The 11,256-nt window shown below is 35.9% G+C and overlaps 2 non-coding genes across 2 annotated transcripts; one reads left to right on the top strand and one right to left on the bottom strand.

The window, feature by feature from the left end:
* The first annotated feature begins 10,402 nt into the window (after positions 1-10,402).
* On the top strand, positions 10,403-10,474 carry TRNAG-UCC (transfer RNA glycine (anticodon UCC)). The gene has a single exon. It is a non-coding gene; the product is annotated as a tRNA-Gly (tRNA).
* Positions 10,475-10,609: 135 nt separating this feature from the next.
* On the bottom strand, positions 10,610-10,692 carry TRNAL-UAA (transfer RNA leucine (anticodon UAA)). Its single transcript has one exon. It is a non-coding gene; the product is annotated as a tRNA-Leu (tRNA).
* Positions 10,693-11,256: the final 564 nt, after the last annotated feature.

The following is an 11,256-nucleotide window of genomic DNA, read 5'->3' as shown; positions in this document are numbered from 1 at the left end:
ACTGTCAAATGCTCTATCTCAACTAAGCAGTGCTTTCCATATCCATCTCGTGAGAAAAATCTCACTATTAAGTCAAACAAGGTCTCCGCCATCCCCGATTCTAGGAATAGATTTAATCTCGTTCCTTACTAGGCGATATAGTTTTTACACAACTTCCTTAAATGGAAACCTTACAGGACAACTTTCGATTCCCACTGGGTCATTGGTAACACCTAACATAGCTTTTATAGCTCAGCCTACAATCCCACAACCCAAGTAGAATTTTCATAGTGGAACTGAAACTCATATTTTTCATTATAACTTGTTCATATGCTTTTTAGAGTTACAACATGTCTCTCGAAAAGAATAACACTTTTGATTACTTATCAACATATAATCTACCATATCTTTATGTTGGCTTCGTCCCATTCTAAAGATCAACTCATGCTTTTGAGAGTACCAAAATATATCTACTATTTCTCCAACCTTTTTATATCACTAAAGGTAAGATTCAAGACAACTAAATCAAAGCCAATTGCCCACAATTTCTTGGGGTGCGTAAATATACACTAAACCAAAAGCCAAGTTAATAATCATAATTAAATTCCTCCCAAAGACTATATCCGGAAAACAATCGTCCCACCACTCGCTTAATCTGGAAACACATTTCCTAAGCAAATCCACAACACATGTCTATACCATGGATTATTCCATTCCTGGTTAAGACCTACCTTGACCCTTAGAACATAATTACTATTTCACCATAATTCTTGAATTCCCAGGCCCACTCATCACCTCTTGGTAACCATAACTTCACGAGTTCTGTCGTAGGTGTAATTATCCCCAAGAACCTTTCCACAAATCTCCGATAACAACTCGTCTAACATTATTTCTTCGCTCAAGATTACTTTTCTTTCTTTCAATTTAATTTTTGACAATCATAGTCCACAAGGCAAATATCTAGGTTAAGTCATCTTCCAAACCTTCAACCTTTTTATAACGGTTAGGGATTCTACCACAATGCTTCGGCCCATAGGAACTTGGATTCTAATCCGTACATAACATCCACGTTGCCGCCCAAATCTTGGCGTCTAACATTCTCCACAGTTCACTATGTTGCTCCGACTCATGGGTATCACACTCGAACTGCAAGCCAACCACCAGTCCTCTGCCTTGGTCTCTAGGCTCAGATCCGTTGTTACAGGCCAAGCACCAATGGTGTTATCACTAGGCTAGAATTCCTTGTTCCATCTCCGAGAACTATAGTGGTTCTATTAATACTAACCCAAATCCTTAATCTCTTGGATTCATAATTTTTTATTTCCAGAGTAACACTCAATCATATCGTGCACCATTATCTTAACCATTCCTAAGACTTCAGATTTTTTTCCCACAATCTAATCTCTTTTACTTTCCAAATTTATCACGCATGTGACGGAACCTCACGCTCCTATTGCTGCTCTTACAGGCATTCATAATTTGTCAAACATTCCAACATCAATTAAATTTCCTTTATTAGAAATCCATCCAATTTAGTTATCATATTCTAAATTTATACTAGATCGTTCAACTATATTCTCTTATAAACTTACGTTACTGTCGTAGGCTCAATCCATCACAAAACTGGCTTAGAAGTTTCCATACTCCTTATATGTTTTTGACATCTTATTCCACGATTGTCTTTCAACTGACACTCACTCCATAGGTCATTATGTCAATCATTCCTATTTCTTTGGATCTATTAGGGTTAACTCCAATGTATTAAGATCTAATCATGTCTCATGATATCTTTACGAGCTTTATCAAGCTTTAACAAGTCCTATCTTATTGCTTTAGTGCCTTAAAACTCAAGCCAAGACCTTTATGATTACCCCTTGGTCCTTGTCAATCATTGTGCTAACTATGTGGTTTATAAAGACTTGTCATCCAGATGACCCTTTGCATAATTTTTGACTTGGCTTCCTCACACCTTGTTAGCTCTTTTATCCCACATCCTAACCCTCTTAAACCAACTAGGTCGATTCAAGTTTTAGGTACAATCATCCCTTCAAGTTTGAAATATCATTCCATCCCTAAATCTATATAGTACGAGTAAATTTTCCTTAGAAACATCAAAGTCAAACTCGAAATTCTCTTATCCCAAAATTTTTCTAACCTCCAAGCTTTGTCCTGTCCTAAATCACTAATCTCTAGTTTATCATTAATCCCTATATCATTTTTAGTCCCAGATACTAGCGTAAGGTTTTATTTTGCAAATCCTCTAAAAGCCGAAAGATTCTTTTAAATTTCCAACTAAAGGGAAAATTCTAATCTTCAAAATATATAAACTTCCCATTTGATATCTTAATACTTTTCAATCGCAACTCGACCCTAACTATAGCCAACTTACAGTCATTCCCTCTTTGTCTAGTAATGACCATATGTAAGGGAAATAAGTTTAGATCATACTCCAAAATTTTACTCGAAAGAGAAATTCTCATTGCCACTAAAAATATATTACCTAATTCTCTAGTCGCCACTAAGAAAACTTCAAAACCCTGAAATAGGAATTTGATCCTCAATTAATTCCAATTCGTTTTCCTTGTCTGATTCTAAACTAATATCCTCAATACAGTTCTTTTGTTTTATCATTACCTAAAACTTCCACAAGACTTAAGCCTACACCCTGACCCTCTTTACCCTTGAATAACATATGAAACCAAACACTTACTGTTCCCTTAAGGTAATCTTTCCTTATTTCCTTTGTCATCAATTCTGGATCTTTTGTCTCAATATCTCCATCAACAATTTCGGATTCCTAAAACCCTTAAATTCTATTCTCAAAAGCGCTTATCGAACCATACTAGGTTGCTTACTACAGATCATTCCTTAGGATCCTCAATCTATACTGAGTCATTCTTACCATCGAATCTTGATGATTTCATATCATTTATTCACAAACCTGATTTACAATCAATTTATGTCATATCAGACTATCCATCCATAACTCGATCACTCCTAATAACCACCAAATATCCCCACATTTAGCAAAAATAATTTTGACTAATGATCTCCAATTTTACAGTTCCCAAATCTCCTAGATCCTCAATTGTGGTTACCAAACCAACCTTATATTCGAACCACATCATCAGCTCTATTTCTCATAGCTAAGTCAACTCGACGTTCTATCACCTAGCAAGGTCTAGTATTCTCTAATTAATAGCCTTAAAGACCCCAACCGACAAACCCCAAAATCTCTAAGTGGGGATTTCGTCTTTACGATCCATTAGTTCCTTTTTCACTAAGTCTCCATTTGGGACTTCCATTAACTGGCTTAACTGAATCTATTCCTTTTAAGTCCCCACTTGGGGTGTCTAACCAAACCTTAAGATTTATATTGACTCCAAGCCATTCTTACTCTCCCAAGTTATTTGATAAGTTTTCCTAATAACCTCAGCCGTTTACTTAACTCATCAAAGTATGACCGTTATTTTCACGACATCCCAATTGGGAAGTAACCAAAACAATTAGATTCTAGTTAGAAACCTCAAATCTCACATTTCTAAAGTTTCCGTACCCATTTCCATCTAGGTTCCAAATGTCTCTTAGAATCCATAACCTTGTTCTAAATTCTCATTCAATAGTTCTAACCATGCTAAGTTCAACAACCTAGCTTAACCATCATAGGGTTTTAACCTAGGGCTCTGATACCAATTGTAACACCCTGTCTCGCCAGGCGTGTCACTATAAGGGTATTTTCAGGAATCTTTTTTTTTTTCAAGTTCATCACGCGCGGTGATTTCAAGAATAATCTTCACGTGCAGATAACGAATCCCGAGAACCCCAGTCTTGCCTGTTTAACTAACAAGATCAATAATCTTAACAACTAAACAAGACATATTATAACGCAGTGGATACATTAACATCAAAATACCGTGGCCTACCACAAGTTCATACAAGGTGTTTCTACACCGAAACACTTATTATAAAACTACCAAATGATAACAATATTATCATACTACCGTTCATACTCAACCAAAATACATACTAAAGCTTCCAAAATGATACAATGACTAGCAAGCTAAACATCGTTGGTCTCAACTGGCCACGTCCTCACCCTCGCAGCAGTCCCTGGCTGGAACGTTTGAATGTTCCAGGGGCATAACCCAGATTAGATGATAAAACATCTAAGTGATGACATGAAACAGTATACTGAATGCATGAAAGACACACGAGCATGGCATATACATACACAACAATATGCAACACGTCTAACTTGAGAAATCTCCCTGACATACTTAACCTCCCGTGAAAAATCCATTCCACAAACCGTTGGGGTTGATCTTGTTGCGACATACTTAACCCTCGAGTGCCCTACCGCGTCACTCATTCACTTGGATTAACCTTGTCCCATTCTCAAGAAGACCCCATCTAGTCCCCCAAGGACATAACAACGACACAAAAATCAATGCCCCAATGATATGAAAATCACACGCCATGCACTGACTTTTTTGCAAGTAAAAATAGTTGATGCAATATACCACATGTTCAATATGCATTCGATGCCAAAATTACATAAGTAAAACGCATAAGCATAACAACCTGAGTTCTGGAGGATACAACCACCCACTCGAACTGGTTCAATCATGTGTATCCTAAGCTCGGAAGGGTAAAACCGCTCACCTGAACCCATTACACACATCCAACATACTTTCAAAATAAGGTAAGAATAGGATCAAACCACTCACCTCGAATGAAACTCATAACACCTCGAATCTTGTGTCCAACCTCGATTTTTGTGCAACTCCTCAAGTCTTTTGACCAAACCACCTCCTTACACGCCCTCACGCACTACTCAAGTGCTCTGTGCGTGTGATGTTTCGTGTATGCTTAAAAATCCCTCTATTCACTAAACCTGAAGCACTCTTGTCTAGCACGAATTTATTACAATTTCGAATGAGAAACCTTTGGCCATGAACCCCTATTTATAGGTTTTGGAAACTTAGCCACCAAGAAACACATATTCTGCAATCATTTCAAATCTTCTAAGATCTTCTGCAATCATTGTAAATCTTTCAAGATATTATATAATTATTACCAAATTTTCTAAGATATTTTGCAATCATTCTAAATCTTTTAAGATATTATATAATCATTACCAAATCTTATAAGATATTCTGCAATCATTCTAAATCTTCTAAGATTTTATATAATTATTTCAAATCTTTTAAGATTCTATGCAATCATTGATATCTGAATCAAATCTTTATCCAAATCAAAGCATATCCAACAAAATCTTATCTAATTAAATCTTATCGAAATCTTATCCTTAAAGTCATCATGAGGTTTCATCTTTATCTCTAAAGTCATAATGAGCCTTCATCTTATCTCTAACGTCATCATAAGGCTTCATCTTATCTCTAATGTCATCATGAGACTTTTTCCTTATTTCTAAAGTCATTTATGAGGCTTTTCCTGAATCTCCCAAATGCCCATGGTAAAAAGGTTTCAAAAATTACACTTTGCTCTGAACTTTTAAATAATTACACTTAGACCCTTTTGAACATAGTCCATGGGCTAATTTTTAATTTCATTTTAATCCCTGAAGAATGGATTAATTACGCTAATACCCCTAATTTTTAGGTAAATTACACTTTTACTCGAATCTAAAAAATTATGATTTTTCTCCTGGCTCAGAAATTGAACTTTTATCTCCAAATATCCACAATCCTTTAAAATATCCTATTTCCCCAAGTATCTGAGTTTAAAGATCTCGAGTATTACATCCCTTACGATCATTCGATTTTCTCAACCTGGTAGATAACTGTACCGGAAACTGTTCCTGATCCAACTTCTTTTGATACCTAAAATCATAACTCATATTACTCGTCATTACTATACAATTTTCCTTAAAAATCTAGGGTCCAGGGTACTCTCTTCGGTCGTTTCAGTCACTTAAGACTACGATAGTGTGTCCTATACCCTCATTCTTTTGATAATTCCTTTTATACCATTTATAACCTCAGGAGATTCTTGGTTATTACATGAAGACCTTGATTGATTATTTTGAAGAGGGGCAGATTGAGCATGAGTCTTGGGGGTGGCCACTCGATAGGAGTCGTTTCCTAGTACCTCTTGACCAACCCTATTGGACGAAATTGTTTATGGTATAAACTTTCTCAAGGTGGCTGTAATTGATCCATGAGGATCCAAGCCTTGCAAAATTACAACCATTTCAAGAAGAGCTTGCACCTCCTCAACATGTTGCTGTCGTAGTGCTTTGTACTTAACCCAAGAAACCATAGGTTGGGCCTGTGTACTCAAGCCAACGTGACCTGAAAAATAGGGTCCTGGAAAGGCATGTGAGGTGTTAAGAGGTGGCGCTTAAAGTTAAATTCCCAATGGCTAAGGAGGCTCCGGACAGAGTGGTTGCTGATGAGTGAGAGATGGATGACTCTCATGAGGGGACTGATGGGTGAGGGGTGACTGGCCCTCCCAGGAGAACTGATGGATATGGGGGAGCTGACCCTCATAAGTGGACTGACGTTGATCTTCTACACAATATAGGGTTTATTGTCAGGGTGATTGAGCACTACGAGAGAGGGTCTGATGATTGCTTTTAGTTTGTGCCATGTCAAGTGAGTTGTTTCGTGGCCTTTTTTTGGTTTCCCATAAACGATGCCAATTATTGTTGCTCAATTACAACAATGAATTTATAAATGGAAAATCGCCTTAAGATGACTCGCGTGTGAATTATCTAAACGATGGATAACTCTATCGGGGTGGAGCGATAATGATGGATGACTCTCCTGGGGGTAGCATTAGCGATGAATGACCCTCGGTTAGGTTGAGAGCGATGAATGGCCTATCCAAAAAGAAGATCAATAAGGGGCACGAGTGAGGATTCTTGCGCAGACCCTTCGATGTCTAAGTTAGCATCTCAAAAGTGTAGAGTAGTCGAATACAAGAAGAAAATGTGAGTGTAAGAGATTTCATATCGAATGAAGGGGGGAAAATTCCCTATTTATAGTTATGGAAAAGACAACTAGGTGTCAGGTGACCTGATTTTTCGGCTAGTAACTCAGAGGTGGCTTTGACCAAGTCTTGTAGGAGTGATGGCGCTCGAATCATGGGTATACCTATGATACCCTCGAGTGGGGGTCACTGTGTAAGGGTCACTCAGGGGTGCGGGTGTGAGCACGTGTGGGGCTGCGTGGGCAAGGGGTCAACAACGCGCATGGTTAAGTGGAGCCGCTCATGGTTGTGCTTGGCCGCGTGGGCTTGGTGTTAGATATAAGCCCTTAAGACCAGTTCTAGTGACACAATAGGGCTTGATCTTGTAATTCTTTAAACACTATTTAATGGCAAGTTTTATGTTTAATTTAAATTGCAATATGGTTTGAATTAAACATACAAATATCCTTTAGTATAATAAGGAGTGGATACTATTCTTAATTGTTAAGAATAATCGAGACGGATAATCCACAATACGTTATACTATAAATATGTTCTTGGCTATAGAGTTCCTAATCCGGATAATTAGCAACTCGCAAAGGCCGGTACATCGTCTTCCTCCTTGTTCGGTATAAGATACCGAAAGATAATATTAGTGGGTCTCGTACCACTCTGTATGAGATACAGAAGGAAGATGAGTGGGTGCTCGTTGTAGGAATGAGTTCATTGAATGAGACTGTTAATATTGAATCACGTGGGTTTTATCTCACGAGTCAATGATTCAATATTAACTACGAATTTTTATTAGTCCTTAGACCTGAGATGACATGAATATCTATGTGTTGGTGGATTAGGATATCAACGATATTATATGGTTGTCTTAATCAGGGATAGCCGTACGTATCTATGTGCCTAGTTCAGTGACACACGAGGTATGTGTGCATCAGACATGGAATTTATCACCTCGGGATATACGAGGAGGATATCCTATGCGATTCAGTGGTCACTTGATGATAAATCCTTGGCTGAGGTAATATGACGACGGAATTTGGATTCCGTAGAGGTTGTGTCATATTAGTCAAGTGCGATTATTGAATTTGGTCATATGACGAGATCTAGAGATTTGACCTGCTGACCATGATCTCATATCTCGTTGGGATATAGTATGATAGAGGGACTGTATTGCAGGGCACCGTAGTATAAGGTTCACATTCCCGCTTCACATTAAATTGGGTAATTATGACATATTGCTAGATATCACTCATGATTTATGAGAATTAATAATTGATTAATTCTCGTTGTCAATTTAATTGTGAACCTAGAAAGTTCCACCCAATAGAAATTGTTTTAAAAGAAAAATGGGCAAATTTAGTAATTATGGAATTACTAAATTATAAGTGTAATTATTTATTAAAGAAATAAGAATAATTAAATAAGTAATATGATTATTTATTTAATTATTAAGTTAGATTGGGCTTTTTGTTAGCACCTAAAGCCCAGTCCAATAGCACTTAGGGTTTTAGGGTTTTTTGTTTATAAATATAACATTAAACCCAGAATCCGAATGATCAATCTGTTGAATCAAAAACGAAAATTTTAGAGAAATTTTTCGTGTCTCTTTTCTCTCAAGTCTTTTGGAGTCTTGACAGTTTCGGGTGGACCGACTCGGCATCTCACGCGTGGGAGATATCAAGCGGGTTATTGGCTACGAAATCAGATTTCGTTTCAAGATAACTTTTCGTTTTATGTCTTCGATTTAAACCGTAAGATTTGAAAAACGTGATACCAATAAAATTAGATTTTATTTTTCCACTGCGTATGATCAGATCATGATTTCTAACACTTGGGGCACTCCGGGTGACCTCACTCGAGGGTGCAAGCCGTACTAGGCTGCGTGGACGAGCACGTTGAGCAATGCGTGGCCATACGAGCACACATGGGGGCCTAGGAGGTGCCACGACAAAACAGGCGTGGGCATGCATGGAATTGTTGCAGAGCCTGCATGGTGGGTTGCAGTCATGCATGCAAGGGCTCCCTGCGTGGCCACGTAGCTCTATCTTCTTCCTTTAATTCTTTCGTTTATTTTCACTAATCCACTTATTTTGCAAGATACATCAATTCTCAAAAATCAATCTTAGTATTTTGGCATCTCAAAGGTTTTGACATATGAATTTTCTTTTCATAATTCCAAAATTGAGATTCAACTAAATCATATTAGAGTTTGAACTTTAACTTTGATATCAAGTTACTTGAATTTTATTGAACTATCCAAATTTTAAGAATAAAAATGCATTTTCTTTTGGTACATTAATGAATTTAATTTATTTAACTGAATACTATACAAGACAATTACTTTTATTTAATTCAATGACGACTTGACAAATGAAGGCCTAGATCACCCAACTAGAGTTATCATAACCCATTTAGCTCCCTTTATGTATTTTATTTTATTTTATGAATGGTGTATTATTGTTGATTTGTTGTCATTTTTGCATAAGTCTTGGAAAAAATTTTAAATATCAAAGTTAAATTATTCATGTTTTGTTTAAAAATCCTCTCAATTAAAAGAAATTTTATATAATAACTTATAATCTTGAGGAAACAAAAATAGTCCCCCGATATAGATATAGACATTCATGAGACCAATGTTTAAGGCAATAGACAATCTCCAAAAAATCATAAGTTTCCTAGCCTTCGTTCGTTGGGAGATTAAGATCTCTTAATTTAACACTTTCAAGAGACTGCAAGGTGTCCCGACCCTAAGTCCCAACTTTTAGTTTCTAGGATATGGACTTTCACATAATTTCACAAAAAGCTCAAAATTTACTTTTAACTTTATTCTATAGAACACTAGGAAAATATTATCTCTATTATATAAATATTATATATCTCTATTATATAAAGATTTATGCAATTGAAAGGTAAATTTATACATTTGATTCAAATAATGGAAGCTTGAATGTTAGACTCCTTTTAACTTAGTTTTTGTAAAAGGTATGATGTCAAAATAACATAAATGATCGGTATTACTTATTTGTGTTACAATCTCTTGATTAATCACCTAATTTTAAATTTATCTTCACTCGAATATAATAATTAGAGAATATTATCAATTATTGAATATTTAATTATCAAACATTTTAGTTCTAATTGACTCTAACGTCTACCATAAATACCATGTTATTGTAAATAATATATTGACGTGTATATATTATTTAAATATATACTAGTTGATAAAGATAAAATAATAATTTATATTTATTAAAAAATTAACAATAACCCAATGTCTTGTTAGACCATAAATGCAGTTAACCCAATGTTATGGTTGAATATATTATTTGTATTAAGATAAAAAAAAGGTAGCTTCAAGTTAAAAAAAAAAAAAAACTCGTAGAAAATGTTTATCATTGATAACAGTGCCTATTAATAAATATTGTTGCGGGTATGAAAATTAAGTTAAAAAGAAAACAATAAAACAGCCAGGCAACCAGCGTTTGTAGTCCAACGGTTAGGATAATTGCCTTCCAAGCAATAGACCCGGGTTCGACTCCCGGCAAACGCATGGGTTTTTATTTTTAATTTATTATATAAAATGATTGTTGTGTATTTTTACTTTTGAGTTTGTGTTGAAAGAAAGGTAAAGGAAATTGTACCCTTTTTTCTGTTATGTTGGTCTGATAACATAATAGAAAAAGGCTGGTGGCTGTGGGGTTCGAACCCACGCGCACTTATGTGCAGAAGATCTTAAGTCTTCCCCCTTAACCTCTCGGGCAAACCACCTTCCTGTAAACGTTTTGGAAAAGAAAATATATATTATCTATTACTAGACTGAATTTCACTTCCACCCCCTACGCTGCAGACGAACAGGCCGCCGGTAAAAAACTCACAGGCTAAGCTTATTTTATTAGTTAGGCAAGCAGAGTCAAATCAATTTTTTTTAAGTTTGTACTGTAATTTAATAAACAAATCGAGTTTGAATTTTAAAATTTATGATTTATTTAACCTGTGAATAAGGTTTGTTCTAAAATAATATGTATTTTTTTTGTAATTTACATTTTTATCATATTATTTAAAATTTAAATAAAAGCTAAAATATAGCTCTTTTATGTGTTCCACTAGTTTAAAGTAATTTAAATGTGCTTTTAAGTTTAGAACTCTGCTTGTTTTGATGCTCATTTAATATAAACGATCCCACAACAACGTCTCGAGTCCACTCGTTTGATTTGCAATCTTATCCAGCGTCGGATTAGAATTCATGGTGGGCCGGGCGATATATGTTACTGGGCCTAAAAGGTACTCCGGCCCATGGCAGGCCCCTTGTTCACCCTATAAAACCCCCAACGG

The sequence above is a fragment of the Diospyros lotus genome, chromosome 3, assembly GCF_014633365.1.
Source record: "Diospyros lotus cultivar Yz01 chromosome 3, ASM1463336v1, whole genome shotgun sequence".
Lineage (NCBI taxonomy): Eukaryota > Viridiplantae > Streptophyta > Magnoliopsida > Ericales > Ebenaceae > Diospyros > Diospyros lotus.
The sequence above is the reverse complement of the archived record's forward strand: the minus strand, read 5'-3'. Positions and strand labels throughout refer to the sequence as shown.